General features: G+C 43.3%; 1 long non-coding RNA gene across 3 annotated transcripts in view; it reads right to left on the bottom strand.

The window, feature by feature from the left end:
* Positions 1 to 410: 410 nt before the first annotated feature.
* Positions 411 to 25,016, bottom strand: part of LOC147332635 (uncharacterized) — a 116,656-nt gene continuing 92,050 nt past the window's right edge. The window contains exons 8-11 of one of the 3 annotated variants that reach the window (XR_015128833.1): positions 15,763 to 15,824; positions 3,293 to 3,347; positions 2,469 to 2,539; positions 411 to 1,521 (exon numbers count right to left, since the gene is read on the bottom strand). This is a non-coding gene — a long non-coding RNA (uncharacterized LOC147332635). The remainder of the gene's footprint in view (positions 1,522 to 2,468; positions 2,540 to 3,292; positions 3,348 to 15,762; positions 15,825 to 25,016) is intronic. The other 2 variants (XR_015128832.1, XR_015128831.1) reach the window with 2 other exon arrangements.

The raw sequence follows: 25,016 nt of genomic DNA, 5'->3' as shown, positions 1-25,016 counted from the left end.
AATTACACCCTTAACAACTATACACTCCTTCACCTATGTGCCATTCCCTCTCCCCACATGGCCCTTAGCTCCCACCCACCCTGACGCAGACTTTATTGAATCGTAACTGAAATGACAGCGAAAGACAGCTGAATGGGAAGTCACTGCTGAAATGCTGAAGTCACTCAGACTAAATGAAAACAATGCATGCATTAGCGACGTATGTTGAATATTTTTGGGACAAGACGAGGGATCTGTGGGGATTTCTTCCACAGTATGGTTGGAAACTCCCTGCATTTTGACACACGTTGACCTATTATGTGACATTAAGCACTTCTCCATCAACATCATACGTGACACGTTTGTAGAGTGTAAACTCAGCAAAATGATGTCATCTTTTTACTGTTACTTCTACAATTTTTTGTGATTATAGTAAGTGATGCATTTACACATTACATTGTAACATCAACCAAAAATATACATTCAGTATGTTGCGATTGCCAGTAAAACTATTAAAAATCACTGTTTCAGTTTAAATGTAACATATTACATTTTTACTGTAAAGTTCACCTTTACCTTGTCTTCCTTTGAAGAAAAAAAAAAAAGATAACACCCCATTTATTCCTCAAATGCTAGACTAGTACATACTGGCCTAACTAGTAAGGAAGCCAGCATGAATAACCGTAACAATGAACACCACTGAAACATCCAACCATTTATCTCATGTATCTGGAATGACAACACAAACAAACAGCAGCTTGGATACACCTTTTAATTTCTGCTAACAGGGCTTAACAAAAACAACAAAAGCTATGGAGTCATAAATCATAATGAGAATAAACTGCTTGACAGGATTATTAACTGAAATTAGCAGAAGCTGCCAATGTGTCACAATAAAATGCAGCGTAAGAAGGAGAATTCATGGTTTTACATTAATGACAATGGCTTCTTTGTCGAAGATGAAAATCACATATCCACTGATTGAGTGATTCGTCTGATTAATCTCAATCACATGTGCATTAAGTCTTTATACACAGTAGGAGACATCTTCTGTGCTCCTCCCTGGATAAACGTTCTTATGCAGTTTTAGAAGAGCCACTTTGAAAACAGTCACATTACCAAAAATGACAAAAATTACACATTAAATGCTGAAGTTACTGAATGAGCGACACTGTAAATAAAATCTGCAAAACAAGAGAAGATACATAGATGCCGGGAAATTATCATCATAAAATCAATTAGAAAAATAAAGTCAAACAACATGCTGTATCCATCAAAGTAACTATGGTAAATATATGACTCTTCTATAGAGCATTTCTCCAGATGGGGCTGACTGATCTGTTCCATGATGTCTGAGCAGCAAAACGCGATTCACCGTCCTGCTGCGTTTATGTCATAGCTTCTCCAAGCTCACGCTGCTCACTGAATCCTGGGAGCTAGATTGCCAGTGTTGGAGCTCATGTTGTCGGCAGCCTTGCCAGGAGCAAACATCTGCTTCAGAGGATGCTGGTCCAACAGTCCAAACCAGGATTTAGTATGATCCTGGAAACATAATACAGAAACTAATGACTGACTGGAGCCCAAAACCACTTACTTGAATATTGAGACATTTCTCATACCCGCGCTTAAGAAAAAAAAAGATAAGTATTGGATCCTTTATAACAATGTTTTGCTTAAAATGTTGAGTCAACGTTTTTTAAAGTTACGTCAAATAATTATTAAATTAATAAAACATCAAAACTGATCAACTACTGCGCAGCTGATTACTTTAGCAGAACAGAACTGGCTCTTTTCAAAAAACTGCTGACAAAAGAAATGGGCCTGAGAAGAAGAATTATCCACAGCCTCATTATCACATTATGGTGTGTTGGCTAACTCCAGATGCCTTTGTTGGATACAGCGTACCAGGCCAGGTAATCATGCAAATGAAGCTAACTATTTTTCATAAAAGAAAAGAAAGATAAGTCCATCTTTAAGACTAAAGATAGAAATATAAGCAAATTGCTTAATAAGCAGCTGAACAGCTGAGTTATTTTCTGAATTCTCATCTAATCTGGCTTCAACATCTGCTTTTAAGATGACATAATACACAGAGGTGCTCTCCTGACAACCCAGGCTTTGCTTTACCCTCCACAAAATGACATGACGTTGTCTACCACCCACTCAACCCTGCATGTTTTATGGCAGAAAAGTGGCAGGACGGGCCTGCCCCGCTTGTTCTTTGCCCGGGGAAGGAACATGTCAGAGGATAAGCAGTCATCTATCAATGTTTCCTATCTTCTTTCTGCTTGTCTGCACCTCTGAGTTGGTTTACCTGTGAGTAGTCACGTTCCATCAGTGTACAGTATAGCCTCATTCTTGTACTCTTTCTTCATGCGCCTATTCCCGCTCTCACTTTTTGTTACCACTACACATTCTTAGCTACCCTTCTTTTTTTCATTGTGGCTTTAGTTTTGAAAATCAGGGAAAGGAGGACAGATTTCCTTTACCTGACTTTGTGCATCTCTTCTGGCCTCCATTCTGGATTTTCCCTTCCCACGTTTCTCTCACATGCCTCACCCTGGAGCACAGCCAAGCAGAGAAACATCAGCATACAGCACCAGGTTTCAACCTGCCTCTGAGTCTACGCCTGCCTGTGTATGTCTCTCTCTGCCCGAGGCTGCAACTGAGGCCTGCCCCTATCACCATCCCTCATCAGCACATCTACTGTACCTGTCTGCTGGCACCCTGCCATCCATACACAGTTCTCCATTTGGTGAGAGAACAAGATGGAAGGGAAGAAAAAAAAAAGATAAGGCAAGCCAAAAAATCTACAGAAAATGACTACTCATGTTGAGGTCAAGCAGATCTGACCTCCAATGAGAACACCCAGGAGTATCCTGAGAGGCACAAATACAGTACCACTCATCCAGTTGGCTGGGTGCACTGTGCAATCCCATCAACAGGTTTCTTTGAAAGCCACCGACTCTGTGGTGGGCCATCAAAGCATATCTTCATTCAGTTCCACTGAAAGGATCTGAGGCTCCTGAGAGAAGTTGTGTTTGAAGTGATATCTCTGTGTCCCTGCATTCTTTACTGTGCTGTCATGACTTGGGTTACACAATAAAAAAAACAGCAAGAACACGGGCATGAATCCAGTGGCACCACCCTGATCACATCTCTCATATATGTGAACTACCACTTCTTCCTCTGTTTATTTAGTCAACATACCATACTGTGGTTGTTTATAGCAACGGTCGCTGCTCCTCATAAGACGACACTGTGTAATCACGTACTCCTAGGCTTTAAGATCAAACAAAAGACAGAATCTTACCTGTTGAATCTCTTGAGGTCATGTTTCCATTACTCAGCCCCTTCTTGGTGATCATCTGAAAAAGATAAAGAATGGCGAAATAAAGTGATTCAGAGAGAGGTGCACATATAAGACAAAAGAAAAAAAAAACTGGAGTCATATTTTATCTCGACCAACACTGCCCAAACTTGTATTAAGAAACTTTGATAACTGTAAATGAGTAATGCCAAATGTTCCCTTGATTTACAGATGCCACAAGATTAACCCGCAGTGTTGTATAATCTCTGAGTCTTGTTGGGTGTTAAAATGAAATCATTTAGTACACTTGCTTGAACTGATTTGGATTATGTTAATATTCCTATAATTAATTATATGGTTTCCCATTTTGGCCTCTAAATATTATAACAAGAAAAAACAGAGAGAAGGAAACAACAGTACAATAAGAATTACAGGTCATGTGCACTTTATCTTTTTAAAATAAATGAATAGTACATAAGACAACTTGCTTCCTCTCCAGTGTCTGTAAAAACAACAGGTCTCTCACAGACATACAGATCATAAGTGACTTGACTCATTTAGGGAAAGTCCCACTTACTCATGCAAAATTATATTTCAAATTAGAGCCAAAAAAGCTGCAGTATGTAGAAGTATTTTTTTTTTTAATGGCATGTTCAGGGTTAAGCAGCTGGCATAGGCAGCTAAAGGCAGTACCGGTTTTCTAGTCTTTACCTCTGCTAATTCACTGAATGGGAGAAATAATATCCTGCTATGAGTTTGCACAATCTGTGCACAGAGTTTTGCTCTTTGCTCCACTGCCTGTGAGTGAAACCCCAGTACACCTCTGATATCTCTGTCTGTGAAATGGACCCATACAGCTGACAGATGTAGCTTGCTATCCTAGCTTGCTAGCATTAGCTGATAACTAATAGCTCAGAATTACTCTCTGGCCTAAACATAGCAACTTTAAGCTCAAGAAATTTAACATGGTAAGCCAAAGCCTCTTTTATATGGAGTCTATGGGCACTATCGTTTGTTAGCTCTAATAACTGAAATTTGTGAGCATGTTGTACATGTAGAAGTTAACCATATGAAAAAGAACAAAAGCAGAAAATGACTCATATATGCATGACTGTATATAAAAATAAGTGAAAGCAGTACTTTCGCAGAAACTAAAAAAAGTCAAATCCGGATTAGAAACTGAGATCTACGTTTCATCTTTGCTTAGTGTAAATCTAGGGTTTCAGGGGAGCTCTGCAAAACCTGGCATCCCAGGAAAATTTAAGTAACCAAAGTAGCTTTTCCATTGTAACATTTAAAATTTATTTGGTGTGCTGGTTTTATTTTATGAGGTCAAGAGGTTCAGGTAGATACTGAATCAAGACTCTTGCAGGTTTCTACAGCACATGCAAACACGTTAAGAGGCTGGACCAAAGACAGCGTCGGTCACTCTTCATCCATTCCAAGACAAAGGCGCTCTCTGCTTCTGAGTTTCATTGTCCCAGAACTGTTGCCTTGGCAACAAAGGCACTGTTTCCAAGTGACACAAAGCCTAAACTAAAAAAACTCTCCTTTTCAGGTTGAAGGCTCCAAGAGTTGAGGGGAAAACAGCAATAACAGGACGGTGGGGAGAGAAACTGAATACCGGCAAATTGCTTCCCAGAGTTTCTGGAGGACATGGTAAAATGATTCTTTCTTTCCTCTGCCTTTTAAAATACCTTTCCCTGGCACTAGGCACCATAGGTAGTTGTGTGCTGGTCCCATTTCTTTTATATCCTTTCTTATATTTCTAGCTATCATACTGTGCTAAGTGAGTTATCATGTACACCAGCAGACTGGAGCTGCATGTGGCTAGGCTAAGCCTCCAGATGAGGTAATGTTTAGAGAGTTGGTGAGCCAGCAGAAGGGTTGGTCAGGTCTTGATTAGCTCAGGGGTAGGGGCTCTCTTTAATATTGGACACCCCTTTGTCTGGTCAGATTACTACCTTATGAAAAACTACTCCTGCTGACACGCCTATTGGGATCAGAGCTTCCTGCTTGCTACATCATCCTGCTTATGAGTTCTCCACACACAGGAAAACACTTTCAAGCAACAGCACTTTCACACACACTTGCAACTCTCACAAACTCTCAGAAGCACAATTACTAAGAAACTCACAAGACCTGTGCATGCATTTACACGACACTCCCAGGAGCACTCATTGATATCACCTCCTAGGGCCTCCTCTCTTCCATTTGTGTATGCCATGACCGCAGTTGACGACCTCGAGATGGAAAACAACCTGCAGTTATTAACAAGGCCAGATGACACACAAACACACGCTCATGCACGCTCACTTGTTTTTATTGTGGTCGTCTCCTCCGGCCACTCTCCAATGAAAATCACATGATGGACCTCTTCCAGCTCAAAAAAAAAAACCCATCTGAGAATCTCGACCACAAAAACATCAATAAACATTTTTTTTCTATTTATGTAAAAAAAAAAAAAAAAAACAACCCAGCAGATTCATAGGGGAAGCTTTAAGGGGATTTTAATCCTAGCAGTCTTGTAAAAAGGGCTCAGGCTACAGGATGATTTCAATTATTTGATATAATTTCTGATGGTCCATTAGTTCAAAATAAAGCTCTGATTATAAGAGATGTGTAAACAGAAAGCTGCAAACAAAACCTTCATCCGAGTCTGTAGCAGAGCTTTGCTTTTTTCCAGATGTGTAATTGACTGTTAATTAGTGGTGGCTTTATTTCTGCAAATAAACCGTGTTTAAACTGAAGAACAACGGAATAAAAGCAAAACTCTGGTGTGTTTGACCACATTGCAAACTTCAACACCTCTCTTTTTCTAGTGGAGGCAAGCCTATAGTAGCAAATGATCACATGTCTGCGTTGCACTTTGTGAAAACAAATTAATACTTGTAGGTGTATACACACAAGTATTGAAGTACATATATCCATACACACACACACACACACACACACACACACACACACACACAAATCAGTCAGGGACACTGGCACAACCTTGCGCCAGCGGTCCTTTAAACCAGTCATGTGAAACGACCCGTTCCTTTCTGCAAATCAGATTACATCTCCGAGCTGAGCTAAGGTCTGCAAGTCTACACACACATTCAAAGTTTGGTGGCTATACTCAGACACAAACACACAAAAACACCCACACACACACGCACTCAGTTAATCAGATTTTTCCCCACAAAACTTCCTGTCTTTGTGAATGTACAAAAAAAATTGACAGCATCGGACATTGGCCAAAATAATCATTTATAAAAATGCAATATCCAGTTAATTTATCGCAGATTCCTTTGATTCCACATTCCATTAAAAAGAAATATATATATTTTCATAGAAGGCTGTGAGATAAGCCTTCTTTCAGCAGCCTTCGACTGCTGTTTGGCAGATCAGCTATGGAATGAACACATGCGGAAACATGTTTATAGCGTATTTGGCAGGAATGCAAATGATAGATGATTCACAAATGATTCAAATCCTATTCAAGTTACCATGCACCAGAGAATTAAGCCAGGAAAATAACAGTTTATCAAGCTTAAGTAAGTGTCAATTTGGCTTTGGTCAATGATTTTACTTTAAACAAGCCTTATTATTCTATGGAGTAATGAAGTTTGGGTTAGCACATAAATAAGCACGGTGTGGCAAAGTTATTATACACAGTGTGCATATCCTTAATGACTGCTTGGTTCTATGATACGCTGCTGAACACATCTAACATCTTTGTGCGTTTTAGCTTCAGTGGTCAGATTCGTAACTATTTGCAGTTTTTTTTTAAGTTACAGTGTTAAAGAGGATGCTTGGCTTGATGCTGGTGGACTGTTTGGCTTAATCAAATCCAGACAGTTGGAGAAGTATAAATTGTCTCTACACAATCTATGTTAAGTCTCTACTTTTTTAGTCTACTCTCCGTCTACTACCACTTACCATTTACGTCTTTAAAAATGTTTTAAGGAAATCTAAATTACTTTTGAGTCTGGAAGAAGAATCAATGCTTTTCAATTTCCATTATAAAAACAAAGAAAGTTCTTCGTGGATCTACTGCATAGCTGAATGCCTTTGCCTGTTTTGCCCTTGGTGCCACAAAGGTCAGAAGGTGGGAAGCTGTGGGTGGCAGGTTGAGACAGGGTGCCTACAATGGGGTGTCAGGACTCTGTCAGTCAGTCCAACTCAACTGGGTCATTCTCTCTTCACAGTGACATTTGAGAAAACCAGCAATGGGGACCGGCTGCACAGGGAATGGAGGAACAGAGGCACCGCACCCTGGTTTAGGTTGCACTGGATGCTCAGATAAGACAACAGGAAGGGGAAGATTTGAGCAGGGCAACATGGGGAGCAAATCATGGCTACCATTACTCAGGAAGAATTCACTCATCCCTCAGATCACTTGCCACACCTGTGGAGGCCAGTGTCTAAATCACACAGTGCCACCAGTCAGAAGTTTAGAATTGGTCACCAAAGCCTCAGATTAGAGTCAATGTAAATTGAGATAGCATAATGCCCACAAAAAGCTATTGAACTGGAAGCTCTGGTTGCGTTGCCCAAAAATTAAAATAAACGATACAAATATTTAATATATGACACAAACCTTATTAGCTTCAACAATCCAAATCATGTCAATCAAGTAATAGTAATAGTAATTTATCAAAAAAGCTGATTTATCCCTGTATCTAGGCAAGGTAACAACACAAGAAATTATTCTCTACAACCATATGCCTTATTTTTGTTATAACAGAACAAATGAAGGTGAAGGGTATCTAGTATCTGCTATGTAAGAGGTCCAGTGTCTAAACAGCTGCAATATGGTGCAAGACATTGATCAAAACAGTCTTAGCCACTGAGTTGCCAGTTGAATTTCTCATGTCTTATGGTTTTATCTGTAATATTTAGAATAAGAAAACGAGCAGTGTTCCACATTATAACTTGTGATGATAGCTGTCATTATTTTAGATATTTAGGATATTTGATAAAGTCATAGACCAATAGATCAATAAAAAACCTGTTATGATCCTACAATTAGAATAGATTGGTGGAAATGGAGATGCTGTGTGCTGTGCAACTCAAAAGACAGTCCTACAGTTCACTTACATTACAGTATGTGCACACCCACACACATAAGCAAAATAAACCACAATGTAGTGTCTTCATCTGGAGTTTATTTCCTGCCCTCCAGCGTGACATATGGTTACTTGTTTCTGTTTTACACCTCTGAATCTTTCTGTTGAAGTTTTCTGGCAGCACATAAACCATTCATCACCAGAACTGGGACCGAACTTTGGTGACATGGGTCATGACCTTAGCTCTAGGTTAATGAAAATGTCCACATGGTGGATTAGGTTGGTGTTTGGATATAGTTTTTATCTCACCAAGTAGCAAGAAAGTACAAAAATCTGTGTTATATTGGTGTTACTGACCCACATGGAAACTTAGGAGGATAATGAAGTTCAGGTGGTTCTAAAATAAGACATATTCAGTTCTAAGGGTGTGCAAAACCCCCCTTTTTGGAGGTTTGAGTGGGAACTCCCACTTGCTGTGCCATTAATTAACCATCATACACTGCACTTGAAGAATGTTAGACAAAGATCGAAATCGAGGCCTACGACTGGGAAAGTGTGAATCAAGCAAACGTGCTGCACCCCTTGCTCATTCAAATGTACCTTATGTCATTTTGTTTTCCAAACCTGGCCTTGAACTCTTCCCTTTATCCATGCATACTTGGACAAAAATGTGTGTCAAGTTTTACAAGGTGTGAAGTGAGGAAACAGTTTTATTCAGAAGCAGCAGCGGTAAAGATTCATCTAGTCTCAGATGAAAGTGTCACCTTCTACGACCCTTTTAAACCAGAAGGTGCAGTGACCAAGAATTGTCACAAGATCCATGAAATGTTAGTTTTGGAGCAAAGGTAAACAGCTTCTCCCATGGTGGGCCTGTACCCTACACAGAGTAAGCACATGTTTCCCATTGTGGTTGAAAGGAAAGGGGATTAAAGTGTAGCACAGCCGGAGCCACAGCTATACACCCCATGGTGGGATCAGAGTACTCTCAGGTCTTTGAGTATTGCTGATACAGCCAGTTAAAAGTGACTGGTGTGTAGGGAGAATGCATGGTCAGATCTAGCACTGATCCTCTAGAGTCCAACATTGGGGCCTTTTCTGGCGTCTAAGGAGGCAGACATGTTACCATGTTGACAGCATGGCCTAACTATGGCCGATGGAGTAACACACACACACAAAAAAAACAGAATAGTTCAGGGTTATGGGAAGGCGTTGAAACAGAGCGGATTTTATTTTCAGTGACCCAATGCTGCATCGATGAAAAAGAGATCACCAACTCACACTGGAAGCAGAAACAGAGGGAAAGAGGAGAAATGATGGAAAAAACTGTAAGTAGCAGATGGTTAAAGCTTGCAAATACAAGGTTCTCACCCCGAGGCCTCGAGGTCAAACAGGCCACATTTAGGTTCCACAGGGGAGAGTTAAAGCAGGAGACTGTGACTGTGCAGCCAATTAAAGGACACTTTAAAAAAAAGCAAATAGTGGTGGGCACATTAAGGAAGATATGCATAGTGAAGCATATCTGCACATACCAAAAACTGCCAATTAACTAACACCCCATGAAGCTCAGCTGTGACTGCTTCAGCTGAAGAGCTTACATGTGCAGCAAGTAAAGAGACTTTTCTGTGGTGGGTCAGAAGGGATGCTGAAGGAGGGTTGAACATTCATTTTGTCAATCACACCCAATATTAGCATCTCTATCAAAATGTCCGAGGGATTTTTAATCTTTGAGACTTTACCAAATTTCAGCGGCGGTGACTCACTATAGACTTGATGGCTCTAAAATACAACTCGCTTTAAACAAGACTTTAAACAGAAATGTCAAGAGCTCAGTAATGACAAATCACACACTAACATTTTTTTTGAGAACCTTATACATTTATATAACCTTATATAATTATCTTCTTATATTATAAGAAGAGCATTTAGCCCTGGCTATATAGAACTATCATAACATCCTTAAATGCGAGATTATTTCCCTGAAAATTACCTAAAGAGACAAAAGTAATAAAAAAAGAGACTAATAATGTACTTAAACTAATGAAGTCTGACATGCCTTAAACATCCAGAAAGCAGCAGTTTTAACATAAATCTAGTGACTTACTGTACTCCGCCCTGTGAGATCAGATTCTCACCCAACTTGACTACTCCAAACCATCATTCTTACACTTTTGACCTCAAAATTCACACTCGTACGCATAGATACAAACTTCCTATATGTCTGCCCATCTTGCAGCAGTGGTGCATGCTTCTGTGCATGTTTGTGGGGGAATTTGAGGAGCGTGAATTATGTGCTGGGCGTTTGTGCAGATTTGCAGGACTTTCTCACCCACAAAAACACTGTTTGGGTGAAGCAGTACGGCATGTTAATGAGCATGTGCGTGGTTGTGTTTTGAAACTGGAAACAGATTTATGTAGTGTTTGGGATCAGCTCTGTAAAGGTCATACTAAACAAGCTAGCTCATTTCAGTAAACCCTATTCCCTTTCTGATCCAGGTGACTCTCGGCCAGTAGTTTCACGGCACACAGAACTGGCATAAAATCGCCATTCTGACCACTTTCTCCATCTTCATGACATCACTAATTTCCGATTCCAGTGACGCCGCACTGACATTCAGCTTCTTTGATTAATTGTTTCCTACAGGGCTCTTGCGAGTGTTTCTGTTTGAAAAAAATAAATGACAAAAAATATTTTCTGGAGCCCTATATTGCTAGATCCAAACACTCCTTCAGCTCCAAGCATTGACCACAAAGATGACCTGGCATGGGATAAAATATCAGCCACAGCAATAGTTTTCCTACAGACCCTGATTCCTCCAATAAAGAAGAAGTTAGAGGGGTATCAGTCAAACTCTTGATTACAAACATCCTTCAGCGATACATGTGCAATAGCATTTACTTAAACACACATTCGCGCATTAGTGCACAAGCCTAAAAGCATGTCTATGCATGCGCATGTTGTCAGTGCAGCCATTAGCAAAACATGCAAAATGTAAATGTCCCTAAATGCCAAAGTGGAAAAAGGTAGGATAAGAATCACCTAATCTGGCTAATCCAGCCAAAGATTAGGAGCAGGCAAATATTGCCAATAATAAACAAATGACTAACATTCTCAGTCTGTGTGGTTACAAGCCCAAGGGCTCCAGCTATAACCCAGCAGGGTCTGGATCCAATCCGTGCTGTTTATCAGTGCAAGCAGAAGTGGCCACTTGTGAAAGCTCTATGATAAACACTTGGGGGACAAACCGAGAATGGCTAACAGATCAGTATGACCAAATCACTCCTCTCAGTTTGATTTACAGATCTGACTTCAAGGACCAAAGCACGACATTCTCAACATATTATCACCACTTCATTACTCACTCTGACACTACCTTCATGATAGCCATATTCTGTGGGGATATGATTTAGCCTTGACCATCTCTAGTGACGGTCGCATATTTAGACACTTAAATGACAAGTTTGTCACAGCATTATGGCTGAATTAGTTAGCATGCAATCAGCAATGCAAAAATTCAGTAGATACACAGACAATGCGATTAAATAGACTTTTTTCCCAAGTCGTGTGTCCCAGTTAAATAGGTAACTGCGACCACATGGAGTTCAACATCACAAGCGGTGGTTCAGAAGAGCGACTGAACTAGTTTCCAAGTTCCTTAAATATGAGCATGTTTGTTTTTCTTTGTTAAAATATAACAAAAATAAATATAGTTAGAAGTAGTAGACAGCTGAGCACTGTATTTTGTTCAGGATGATTGACACAAAACCGTTCGCATGTCGAGGTGTCACCATGGAGGTTATGGCAAAATCATGTCTGATAGATACTGTGACTGACCATGAATTCCTTTAAGTAGTAACAGAGCTGAGTAAATAGTATCTGTGTGATGAAACATGACCTCAAAGGTAAAGCAGTGAAAGTACTGAATCTCACCTTCATGCAGTGTACATGTGTGTTTTTTGTGGGTGTGGTGAGAAGTAAAAGTTTCCCTTTGCTCGAAACCACCTATTTTCTTTTGGTTCAGTGTTAAGATTCAAGACGGAAAAGTGCAGAGCAGGCGGTGCTTTCATTGTCTCGTCCACAGTGCTTTACCTGCTGTGCCCAGGGACTCAACGGGCCTAAAGGACTCTGTCACTTTAACCTTGTCCCCAAGTATGTCCCTGGCCAGCACAAAAGCCATCTGGGGTGCGGCTGAAAGCTTAAGTAACAAAATAACTCTTTCAATCTGCACACTGCATGGTTCTGACTGCAGGGTGCTAAGGTTGCCAATACCAAGACACTGGACCTATTTCTCCTCCTTCTCCTCCACCCTTCTAATTCTGGCCTACATGACTAACTCCAACTGAAAGCCCCACACGCCAAAGGTGGGAGCCCAAAGCACTGTAAGATTCAAAAAAAGACCACCTGCTCATCAAACTAAATTGTACTCACTGAAAGCAAGAATAGAGAGAATGAAAAGGAGTTGAGCGAGAGGGAAACAAATGAAAGGAAAGACAAGTCACCATTCTCCCTCTGTGATCTTGGCAGACAAAAGAACAAATTGTGTTTCTGCCTCATGGCACCAAGCGTCAAAATTGATATAGGGTCCCACTCAGTGCTGTTTGTATTTGAGCATACTGATATAGGCTCCATCAGTTCCCACAAGAGAGCCAGAGAGGTGCATGGACCTACCTACCAGCCTTTCATCTAGGTTTCTTTTGTATTATGCCCACTTGTGTCTGTTGTTTGTCTTGAGTAGAATTGACTGTTATTATTCCAAACAGCATTATCTTTATTAATGCCACAGGTCTCAGGACTGTGCACTCCCTAGGAGTCGGGTCTGGACAGAGCTGCAAGCAATCTCCCTAGATAAAAGCTCAGTAGAGAGCTGTATGCAAGCCAGACAGCCGGACGGGCCTTTACCCTCCCTCCTCATTCTCTGAGAGAAGTGTAGGCCCTACAAAGACTGAGATTTGACTTTAATCTTAGCTCTTTCATAAGGCATCTCAGCTGAGGGCATGGCTCTAGAAGCCTATCAGAGTCACTTTGTGTCAGCCACGAGTCAGAACAAACAAGTGTAATGTTAGTAAAGAAAATAAAAAACTTTCTATAATAATTCACAGAAAGTAAAATATACATGATCAAAAAGTTTTGAGAACTTGAAATACTGAAATCACAATATACAGATACACAGTTTATAATGTTGGTGGCTAATATGTGCTCAGAAGTGAGGCCATTTTCCAAAGGCAGCCATGCATGATGAGTTATTTTAGAGGTGGTGTGGAGAGCTGACGTGTGGCCAGGTCAGGGCAGGGCAGGAGCTGGGGTCTCGGTTTAGTGCCTAAAGCTGCTTGCTCCAGTGAGGAACACAGCATCAGCTCCCGGCCAAACCCTGGACACTGATTTATGGGACATGCGGATTACCATCAAATCAGCCATAAGGACCACCCAGATAGTGGCACAGGACAACAGCCACACAGACTCACAAAAGGCGCACAGCTATTCGAATATACTTGCAGGCTAATAGTGACTAATATGGACATTGTTCAACAGACATCCACAAAACACCGAACCATTACTCAATGACACTTTAAATGCAAACACATATGCTGTTTAAGATGTAGTAAATATTGTAGATTAAGACTTTCTGGGACTAAATGAAAAGCTGCACATGCCATGGGTAATGGCTGGTTAACCACTCAAGTGCAGTGGGAGAAATGAGTTTGCTGAGCCTTCCTCACAACCACAAAGGGAGAGAGCCAGCTTCTCTCAGAGTTCATCTGCATCTACGGGATGTGCCTGGAGGATAATGGGTGATGTTCACACTGGCATTCATTTTCTTAACGGCGATGTGGACTCCTCTCACTCATATGCCATCGTTAATACTTTTCCACCAAGTCACACAATCCAATAACATGTCCTGAACCAAAGAGGAAAAAACACAAAAAAGGACATTTCTCACTTGAAAGGGCACAACGCAACTCAGCCATAAGGGACCAGTTTGATGAGCTAAACAATATGTGTCATGACAAATCGGACATGGTACATTCCCTAGGCAAACACTGATCTCATACGGGGAGACTGCTAGGCAAATATTCACCTGCCCTAAGCTAATAACATGTGTGGGGGCAAACACACACTTAAGCTCGTCAATACTGAGACAATGATGGGAATTAGATTGCACAATGACTAAATGAAAAAAGCATCAGAATTTTCTTTTAAAGGACCATCTCAGTGATAGTCACATGTAACATTTTTAATGACAAACTCACCGTATCATGAAAGAATGCAAGATTTGTATCAACAGAGGTAAATGGTGTTAACTTGGGCCATCACAATGCCTTTGGTAAGAGGACATGCACAGTGTACATTTTATTGTGCAAGAATCTAAAAAAAATATCTGCATGCTTTGTGTGTCAGGAAATCCTACTAAACAAATGGCACTTATTTGTCTCTAAGGCCTTTCTAACCTAGTTGAGCCAAGCTCCAGAGACAGCACCACGCTACACAGTGGGCACCCTTAACACTTCCTGACCACGTGACTCTCTCCAGCTGCCTTTTGATTGGTTTCTCTGAGACCAAGGGATTGAAGAGAAGAGGAAGCGGTAGTGGCAAAGGGTGGCGGGTAACTGCCTGGCAGCAGACACATGAGAAAAAAAAAAGAAATTCCTGCCCCATTGCCATGGAGATGAGTCAACAGCAGGTCGAGGGAGAGCAGAGAGGGCTGGGGGGCTGCAGGGCACTGGCTGACCTGCTGTAGTTAACAATTCATCCCCGTATCCGGCTCGCAAATGATTGGGCAAACATGGAGTGCCCTGGAGGCAAAAGGGCCCCAAGGGGCTGAGAGAGGAGCATTACCCTGGGGTGACACACTGACAGGCAGACAGAGGGTGGACCAGCTGAAAGAGGGAGTAAGGGATAGGGGCTACCAGTGTGGGGTGGGGGGGTGAAGAGGCCTAATTGGAAGTGGGATAGTGGCGAGGCACACCGAGTACTGGGGGCTACAGTACAGTCACAAACGGTACTGATGGTTGTGCCCTTTTAAAGTAGCGTAATTAAACGACTTGTGTTAAGATGCCATTTTGAGGATGAGAACAATCTTTTAAGGACACCACAACAAACATCACCCTGGAAATTTGGTTTCTATTCGTCATTCTAAGCTAAATGGTTAACAGCACTTGGCTACTTATACTGTTGTGCCAACAGTAAAAGCAGGAGTTACGTCAGTTTTATAAGCCTAAACCACAGTAACACCATAAGTCTTTGGCATGTATCCTCTTTGCTACAGAAGATTTTGCCACAAATGCGGCAAATAAAACACTCATGCACACTTTAAGTTCACGGAAGGTTGATTTGCAATGGTTTAGAGGAGAAGACTCTAAAACTAAAACATCCCAAGCTCATCAAAAAAGTCTGCAGTGACTTTGGAAACACAAACTCACCAGAAGATCGCTAGCATGCAATTAAAGGTCGAACTCTCATCTCGAGAATTTGGATTCCTTCACTGTAAAGACAAATCAGAAGAGGAAATATGTCAGTTCACACCTTGATAATATGCGGTACAATTACATTGCTTACACTTCGCTCTCCTTAACAGTGACAGAGTAGCTAATACTCAACAGGTTTCGAACATTACCCACTCTGCAGTGGCGCAGACTCACATCCATAATGGATCAGAGTAAAAAATAACAGATGAGCGATGGGTGGATTTCATCAATGTCACATCATACAGACAAACCACAGGACTTCAATGCTGCACCTATTTTGGGCTAGACTTTACGTAGTGTTGGGTTCTGTCTCACTCAGCAGAAGTTCTCATATGTAACTTTATGCACTGTCACAACTTGGTCTGTTCCCCAGAATGGCAAACCAAAATTCATTATCCAATTGGCTGTCTTTGACTTTGAAGGATTGAAATGCCACTATTACAACAGGCCTTTCACTGGGCAGTGGTGTTTAGAGGGTGTGTTAACAGAGCAGACCTTTTACTGGTCCTTCACTTCTACTAACGTCAGAGCACAGTGTTTTCAAAAACACAGCTGAAGCATGCCCTTCCTTTAGAATCCTCTCAGTAATAACGCAGCCAACAAATCTTATAAATGAAAAACAGAGCAACACTTACTGTGTCTGTGAGAAGGAAAAAAAAGAGAGAATAGAAGGAAAACAAGAGGAAAAAGTGTAATTATGATAAACATAGCAGATGTTAAGAGTCACTTCTCGAAAGGTGTGTCATTCAGGGAGTTTGGGACAAACTTTTGGCTGCGGCTGAGCTCTAAATTTAGCATATTTGCTAAAATAAAAAGTGAGTTCAGTCGCTGGCACTGAGAGTTTGTCCTGCCCATTCATGACCTCAGTGGTGCAGCCGGCGTCACTCGTGACGAAACACAAACCATATAAAACAACAAAAAAAGACCTCCTCAAATACTCAGTACATAAGGAAACAGGCACACTTTAGCGTTTCCTGTAAATTATCCGGTTAAATAAGGCAAGCCAAAAAACAACAAAAAAAATATAGCTTCCTGCTTTCTATATTTAGAACAAAGTAAAAGTACAAATGTTCCTTTTACATAACTTTACAGAAAAAGATATATAAAAAAAAAAAAGAGAATCATCTGTCTTCAGTTTCTGTGCATATTGGTTTTGTGTATCTAACGTGAATAGGAGACTGAGGATACATGAGTTTGCTGTATACATTCTGGAGATGAGCCTGTGTGTGTGTCAGAGCTGCAGAGGATGCCCTCGGGGATAAGATGAGGAGTAAATGAAGCAGAAGTCCCATCTAAGCTCAAAAGCATGTGTGTATCAAGGCTGTAACTAAAACACAAGCATAAACACAAGCAATGTTAGGGATTACACCCTGCAATACCACCGCAGGAAATCACTGACAGCACAGGTGTAACCATCATCGCGGACGCATTCTTCCCCGTCTCCGCTCTGCCAGCGGAGGCCTGATTGGCAGCTCATTCTCCACGTTCGTTGGCTGCTTGAAACCTGTGTAAACATCTTGTGGGCATTTGTGTGTGGGACATACAGGTGAGGAGAACACACACAAAGAAGGATTACCGTGGCCTAACATCGCGTCAAACATGCCTTGCAGCACAATACCACACAGTCTCTCGAAGACTTATTATTTCCCCCGAAATCCTTTCCTTCCTTTGCCTTTAGAGTCGAGTCCGATCTGAAACATACAATACGTAAAATATCCACTAAATGTGAGTTGTTGTATCTATTACGATCTTCTTTACGCTGGTCGGATAAGTTTAAGACTTCACGTTTAAAAAGCAGGAGGAACAGAATTTAGTGTGAGCTGCAGGAAAGGAAAAAAGGGAGGAAAGCACATTTCCTCAGCAAACAGCACCCTCTAGAGTGACACAATTCATTCAATCCTGCATCTCACTCCTGGTCTCTGCATGACGTGCAGAAAACGTTGCTCAAGCACAGCATTAATCAGCAACATTTGCTTTACTTAAAATGCAGATAATTCCGTTTAAAACGTCAGGCTTGCGGTTATTTTTTTGGTTTTCTTTGAGACACTAACTAAGCAGGTTGCCTTGTTCTCTGGATTATTTGTGAGCCACATTATAGAGGCAAGAGTGAACCTTTCGTTTTCCCAATGCGAGCTGATAATGAGACAGGCCATTATTAAGATGTTTGCTTTAATCGTGTGCAGGGTTATTAGGTGCAGTTTACAGTACACAAGAGAGATTAAGTTAGGCCACGCATGATGGAAAGAGCTGAGGAGCCCCACGATAAGCCAGCTACCCCACAACTGTGAAGTGGGCTGAGAAATATGAGCGCACAGCAGGACATGAAACGCAGCAAGACAAACCATTTTCCCTCCTCTCTCTCTTTCTCCCTCTCTCTCGCCTTCTTTCTATCTCATTTTCTCTCCTTTTGCCCCAAATCATGTTACACAACTGCCAAGGAATGCCTGCTATATCAAAGAGAGACTTAAAACGAGCACAAAAGAAAAGAACAGTAAAGAGTGGATCGCAGAGGCAACTATGGAAGCTGTAGGTGTTTGATTCTTTTATGTTTGTAGAAAAGAAAAACATGGCAGGGAGCTTGGCATTAGTGTAACAGTGACACACAAGTCCGGACACATACACGCCTGACTGCTTAACAAATGCTTGTATAAACTAAATCAGACTGAGACACACAGCACGGAGCACCAAGCAGGGAGCCCTACATGTTTCCTATATATATTTTTTCCATGCCATTAATAAAAAAACACATTGGGCTGTTTCATTACATTTTGTTGGAATAAAGGGAGTGCTTAAAAATCCATCATTTTATGAGTGCTCAAACTTTCCCACAGAATTCCCACCATTTTCCGTGCGTTTGACCCAAACGCATTAAAGTAGCACTCAATTAGGCTGGCACACGGAGCCAAACCGGGGCGTTCGTTTGCTGCTTAATCATGACACACAGCAGCCACCAACAGAGATCGCACGACCTGTTGTGCATGAATAGAAACAATTCCCTGCATGAAGACAATGGGGAATCTAAAAACAGAATAAATAATATGTTTTAATGTTTAGAGAGAATGTAAGGATTCAGCTAAAGTTAAGAATGAGTGGGACTGTCCTGAAAAATCAGGTGGGTCACACTCACATCCTTTAGCAAAAGGTAAAACGCTGTATGTGTGTGTGACTGCATGTTTGTCTGTGTGTATGTCAAGTTAGCAGAAGGTCGGAGCGGTGAAGTATTAGAGCGCTGTTTGCTCTCTTCCATTCTTCCATGTACTCTTGGGGATCAGTTTGTTTGAGAGTTTGAACAGTGACGTGTGAAACCCGTAAAAACAGGACATAGCGCCACACTATTTGCTCAAGAACACCCAGAGAATGGACTGCCATTACAAAACAAATCCCTCAGCCCGCATTCCTCCTGTCCATCAAACCCTACCTGTTGAACAACATTTGACATGGAGCGGAAAAGGTAGCTTGCAGAAGGACTTCAATTTATTAAAAGTGTTTGACACTACAGGTCACTCCTCCTCCACGTACATGTCAATGCACACATCCGCAAAGTGTAATAGGAACACAGTATCTGCTCTGGACATTATTTATAATGTTTGAAACTTGCTGTACTTCCACAAAGAGGATAAATTGAATGTCACTGAAATTTGATACGTCAGTGGCTATTTTGTAATGTTGAATTTTTATCTCTTCTGTCTGTTATCAGTGTTTTCAGCAGACGTACCCAAAGTGCTATTACTGCTATTAGTATTTTTATTATGCGATTTCAAATGGGGATGATTACTCAGCTTCATTATGCAATTTTGATTCTTAACAAAACTACAGATGACTGTGCTGAACACTGTTACTGTAACAGAGTGCATATTACTCATCTCTTCATTGGTTGCCAAACATTTTAGAGGATGTTGGAATTCTTCTGGTATCTTTATGTCACATGAAATCAGCTGATTTGTCTAAAAAGCTGTTAAATAATTTTTAGCATTTTCTTCGTTTATTTGTTTGCTTGTTTTTTTTTCTTTTTTATTGAGAAACAATGCCTAACAAATGTGTGACATGTCAAAAACTTTACATTTTTTTGGTTGATGGAATTAACCAACTGGAACAGAATAAGTGGAAAGAGGCAGAACTAGATTCCAGTCCCTTCCCCTTTCTTTCCTGCTGTCACCCTCATATTAGAGGAGCCACTGGGAGAACTGGATGTGATTTGTATGTGTGTTTTTGAAGAGGGGTGCTCATAAACAGCCATGAAAGGGGCCCCTCTATTCAGCCGGCCAGGCGAGATGCGCTTCACTGGGCCAGCCTTTTGTTTTCCCCTGGTTCACAAAACCTTAAGCATGGAAAAAAAAAGGGGGTTGATTCTCTTGATGTGTGCAGGCCCAAATGATGCCATTAGATTGGTGCCCGTTTTGGGTGAAAAAGGCTTCAGTAGCGCTTGAAGTGATTTAAAAGATGCAGGAGAGAGCGGCCCACAAATCCTGTTTGATAATAACGCTGAAGGAGAATGGGGAGGCAAAATGCCAAGCTAGTGATCATTCTATAGTATGCAAAATTGCTCTCAACCCTATGAGTGCCATGGATGTTAAAACAAAAGATGAGGAACATTCCTTTGTCACGTGATGAGGGTCAATGTGCTGTGGTGGTGTGTGGGGTCAGGAAGTTCAACAAACTTCCCACGCTGCCTTTCACCACAAGACCATGGTTAAAGCCTGTGACACTTCATTATAGGCAGGAGAATTTTGTTTCCCAAAGGGGCAGTGCCTCAGTGCCCATACAAGGATGAGCCATAAGGAAAAAGAAGAAACAAAAAGCAACAATTAAAAAACAAAAAACAACCATACTCAATTTCCTCATTCACGTGGCAGGACTAACACATCAATTACACAAAAGAACGTCTGGGAAAACATTCCCACACTGTCCATCACGTGGAGTCTAGAGAAAATATCAAGGTACTGTATTTTAGTGTCACAAGAAAAAATAACAATAATCTACTGAACATGTGTTTCTGTAATGCGACAAAGATGAAATTTTCTTGAACATCTAAAATTATTTCGGCTATTATTCCGGTTAAGTCGATGGTAAAACAGTGTCACCACAGTCCTGTCTGTCAACAGCAATCAAATAAGTATGAGAACCTGGCAGTGTCAACAACGGGGTAGTGCCAAACAAAACCACTTGTGAGTAAAAGAGCTCCTGATCAAGTCCGGTTCCACTACACTCCTCTCAGCCTCATTTCCAGTCATATTACAACTTATCCCTTTGACATCTCAGATCAGGAAGAAGCTTTTCTGGTTACTTTTTTCTTTCACAATTTATGTGCTAATTTTGGAAGTTACCTACATTACTCTCAGATGGCCTTTTTATGGTCTCTGTCTTTTTTAATATTATTATTTAAATCTACTGCCAAAATCACACTGTTGTTGCAGCATGATAATCTCTTTCATTATATTTTCTGTAGGAGAAAAACATGTATGAATTTTATTAGGGGAGACTTTTGACATGGATTAACATATTCTGAATTAAAAACTTTACTCAAATGTGCTTCAGGTTGTTGGGTTTTCCCCCACTTGGCATGATTATCAGGTGTCGGTCCTGCTGAGCAATATTACCTAGACTGAGGAATGGCCCAAATACCTCTCTTATCAGTGCACATTAGAAACACAGTTTAAAAAGTTTGAGATAAAGTTTCCGCTGTAGATAACAGTCACTTCTTGGATGTATAGACAGTGTATCCACATGAAGATACTGTTTCCTACATGATATCTATCAGCTTATTCTCAAGGTTTGTGCTTCACTGAGGAGGATACAGAAGTTCTGTCATGGTCCTGGGTTATTTTGGCCCAGCGTTTTGTGTTTCCTTGAAGTTCATTTTTGTGCTTTGTGTTTATTCTGATTTTGTATTGGTTTAGGGTTGAACCTGTAGTTTGGTGTGTGTATTCAGCCCTACCTGTGTCTGTCCTTGGTGCTCTGTTCATGTCCCCGTGTTGTGTTGTAAATCAGTCTGTGTGTTCCTGCTTTACTTTGAAGGCTCATGTTCTGGATTTCCTATTCTATTTTGAAGGTCTGTGTCTGTTGTCATTGTGTTCAGCTTGTGTCCTCCGGTCCTCATGTGTATTAGGTTCAGCTGTTCTTCCCTCCTGTGTGTGATTACCTTGTGTGTGTATATTTAGTGGGTGTCGGTCTGTGTTCATTGTCGGCTCGTCTGCGTTCTATGGTGTTCCTGTCTCTGCGTCTCTCTGCCCCGCACCCCTTTTGTATGGTCTCAGGTTTGTCATTTAGTTCTCCCAGTTTAGGTTTCTTCAGTTGTTTTGTCATGCCTCACTGCCTGTTTCTGCCATTGTCACTTTGTAAATAAACATCACTCGTATCATCAGTCACTGCTGCATTTTGGGTCCTCCCTTTCCTCCACACCACACGGCTCACTCCGCCGGCCGTGACAGTACGAGCCGACCAAACATGGACCCAGCAGCTTTGTCTGGAGAGAGCGACCTCGCACGCATCCGACGCCTGATGGACTGGGTAACCCACACCACCAACGCAAGGGCACAAGTGGTGGGGTTAAAAGCCATCGAAGCAATCCTGGAAGAAAATCCCTACCTCTGCCAGCTTAAGGGAGTTTCAGGCTTAATTTGCAACCTGCATAAAGCCCGGGGGGTGGTGCGAGCTCGGGAATCCACAGACTTTGTCCAGCAGCAGCGGATTACGGCCACCCCGGAACAGCCACGTCAGCTTCTCCCGCCGGAGGTTTTGCCCGGCCCGCCGGAGGTTTTGCCCGGCCCGCCGGAGGTTTTGCCCGGTCCGCCGGAGGTTTTGCCCGGGAGGAAGCGACGATCGCGCCGTCGGCGCGTCACCCCACAGCCAGATATTGGAACTTCAGAACTGCCGGCCGTGGTGAGTGAGAAGGACCCTTTTTCTGTCTTGGACTGTGGAACAGTTTATCCAGGGACTTTGTTTGGTGCAGCAGACGACAAGGAGAACTGTGTGTTGCTTGCTCATTCTCCTGCTGAGCTGTCTTTACCTCGTTTAGCTGCACAGCCACAAGCAACTCGGACTCCGGTATCTCCGCTAGCCCAGTCATTCATGCCGTCTCCGTCTTCACAGACTCCCTCTGTACGGGAGGCTGCGCTTGTGCCTCCCATTTTTGACTCTTTTTCTAGTACGTATTATTTGCAGAGAGACAAACACGTTAAAAATGCAATCGTTCCTCAACAGCTGGCTAGTTTAGAGACTGCTACTTGCTCCAGGGCCTCACCAGAGGTTAAGTTACAGCCCTCAGCTGACTCTGGACCCCTGGAGGCTAAGAACCCAGCTGAGAACTGCACCCGGCTGTCGCTGCCTGAGCAGGGTCGGTGCTCCGCGCAGCTGCAGTCTGTTTTGTCCCTGCCAGAGGCCCGTGCGCCTGCTGGTTCTGTTCCGTCCCTGCCAGAGGCCCGTGCGCCTGCTGGTTCTGTTCCGTCCCTGCCAGAGGCCCGTGCGCCTGCTGGTTCCGTTCTGTCTCTGCCAGAGGTCTCCGCGCCTGCTGGTTCTGTTCTGTCTCTGCCAGAGGCCCGTGCGCCTGCTGGTTCTGTTCTGTCTCTGCCAGAGGTCTCCGTGCCTGCTGGTTCTGTTGCGTCCCTGCCAGAGGCCCGCGTGCCTGCTGGTTCTGTTGCGTCCCTGCCAGAGGCCAGTGTGCCTGCCCGTGTGCCTGCTGGTTCTGTTGCGTTCCTGCCAGAGACCCGTGTGCCTGCTGGTTCTGTTCTGTGTGTGCCAGGGGCTCCAGTGCCCACTGGGTCTGAGACTGTTTTTTCTGGGGGGCCCGAGGAGCCCGTCCAGCCTTCTGCCTCGTCAGCTGGGGGGCCCGAGGAGCCCGTCCAGCCATCAGCTGCAATCTCATCACCAGCTGCAGTCTCATCACCAGCTGCAGTCTCATCACCCTCGCCTGCTGCGGCCTCAGAGTCTTCGGCCTCGCCTGGTCCGGTTTCAGCATCTGCTTTGGCTTCATCCTCGCCTGGTCCGGTTTCAGCATTTGCTTTGGCTTCATCCGGTCCAGCCTCTGCATCCTCATCATCTTCGTCTGGTCCGGCCTCTGCATCGTCCTCGTCTGGTCCGGCCTCTGCATCGTCCACGCCTGGTCCGGCCTCTGCATCGTCCACGCCTGGTCCGGCCTCCGCATCATCCTCGTCCACGCCTGGTCCGGCCTCCGCATCGTCCTCGTCCACGCCTGGTCCGGCCTCCGCATCGTCCTCGTCCACGCCTGGTCCGGCCTCCGTGTCGTCATCCACGCCTGGTCCGGCCTCCGTGTCGTCATCCACGCCGCCACCTGGTCCGGCCTCGGCTCCGCCTTCGTCTGATCCTGCGGTTGCCACACCGCCGTCGGAGCCAGCTCGACCCGTTCTGCCTCGCCTCTGCCGGCCGTTTTCCGGGCCTCTAAGATGGCATCACGGCCTTCGGGGGCGGCCTCCGGAAAGAGTTCGTCGCCGCCGCTGGCATCGCGGCCGTCCTCCGGACCTGCTCGGTGGCCACCACTACCTTCCAAGTGGTCGGCCTCCAGAATTGTTTGCCCGTCGCCGCCGTTGCCGTGTGCACGGTCGGTCCCCAGAACTGTTTGCCCGTTGCCGTGTGCACGGTCGGTCCCCAGAACTGTTTGCCCGTCGCCGCCGTTGCCGTGTGCACGGTCGGTCCCCAGAACTGTTTGCCCGTCGCCGCCATTGCCGTGTGCACGGTCGGCCCCCAGAACTGTTTGCCCGTCGCCGCCGTTGCTGTGTGCACGGTCGGCCCCCTGAACTGCCTCCACTCCGCCACCGCTGCCTTCCGCTCGGTCGGCTTTTGGATCTGTGTCAGCCTCCGGGCCGGCCTCCTGAACTGTGTTTTGTCCTTGTGCTCCGGCATGTGTGTTTGTTTTGGACAGGTCACTTGGTTCGCTGGGGCTTGTTTTTGTTCGGTGTTGGTCCCTCCGTCCTGGGCCCCCGCCGCCCGCCCTGGGTTGGTCATCTGTTTTTGTTTTGGGCTGTCTGGAGTCAGCCCTTGGAGGGGGGGGTACTGTCATGGTCCTGGGTCATTTTGGCCCAGCATTTTGTGTTTCCTTGAAGTTCATTTTTGTGCTTTGTGTTTATTCTGATCTTGTATTGGTTTAGGGTTGAACCTGTAGTTTGGTGTGTGTATTCAGCCCTACCTGTGTCTGTCCTTGGTGCTCTGTTCATGTCCCCGTGTTGTGTTGTAAATCAGTCTGTGTGTTCCTGCTT

This window comes from Aulonocara sp. 'chitande type north' Nkhata Bay, linkage group LG4 (assembly GCF_057382095.1).
Source record: "Aulonocara sp. 'chitande type north' Nkhata Bay isolate Kocher_YH1m ecotype deep benthic linkage group LG4, A_spYH_male_GT1.1, whole genome shotgun sequence".
Taxonomy (NCBI): domain Eukaryota; kingdom Metazoa; phylum Chordata; class Actinopteri; order Cichliformes; family Cichlidae; genus Aulonocara; species Aulonocara sp. 'chitande type north' Nkhata Bay.
The sequence above is the reverse complement of the archived record's forward strand: the minus strand, read 5'-3'. Positions and strand labels throughout refer to the sequence as shown.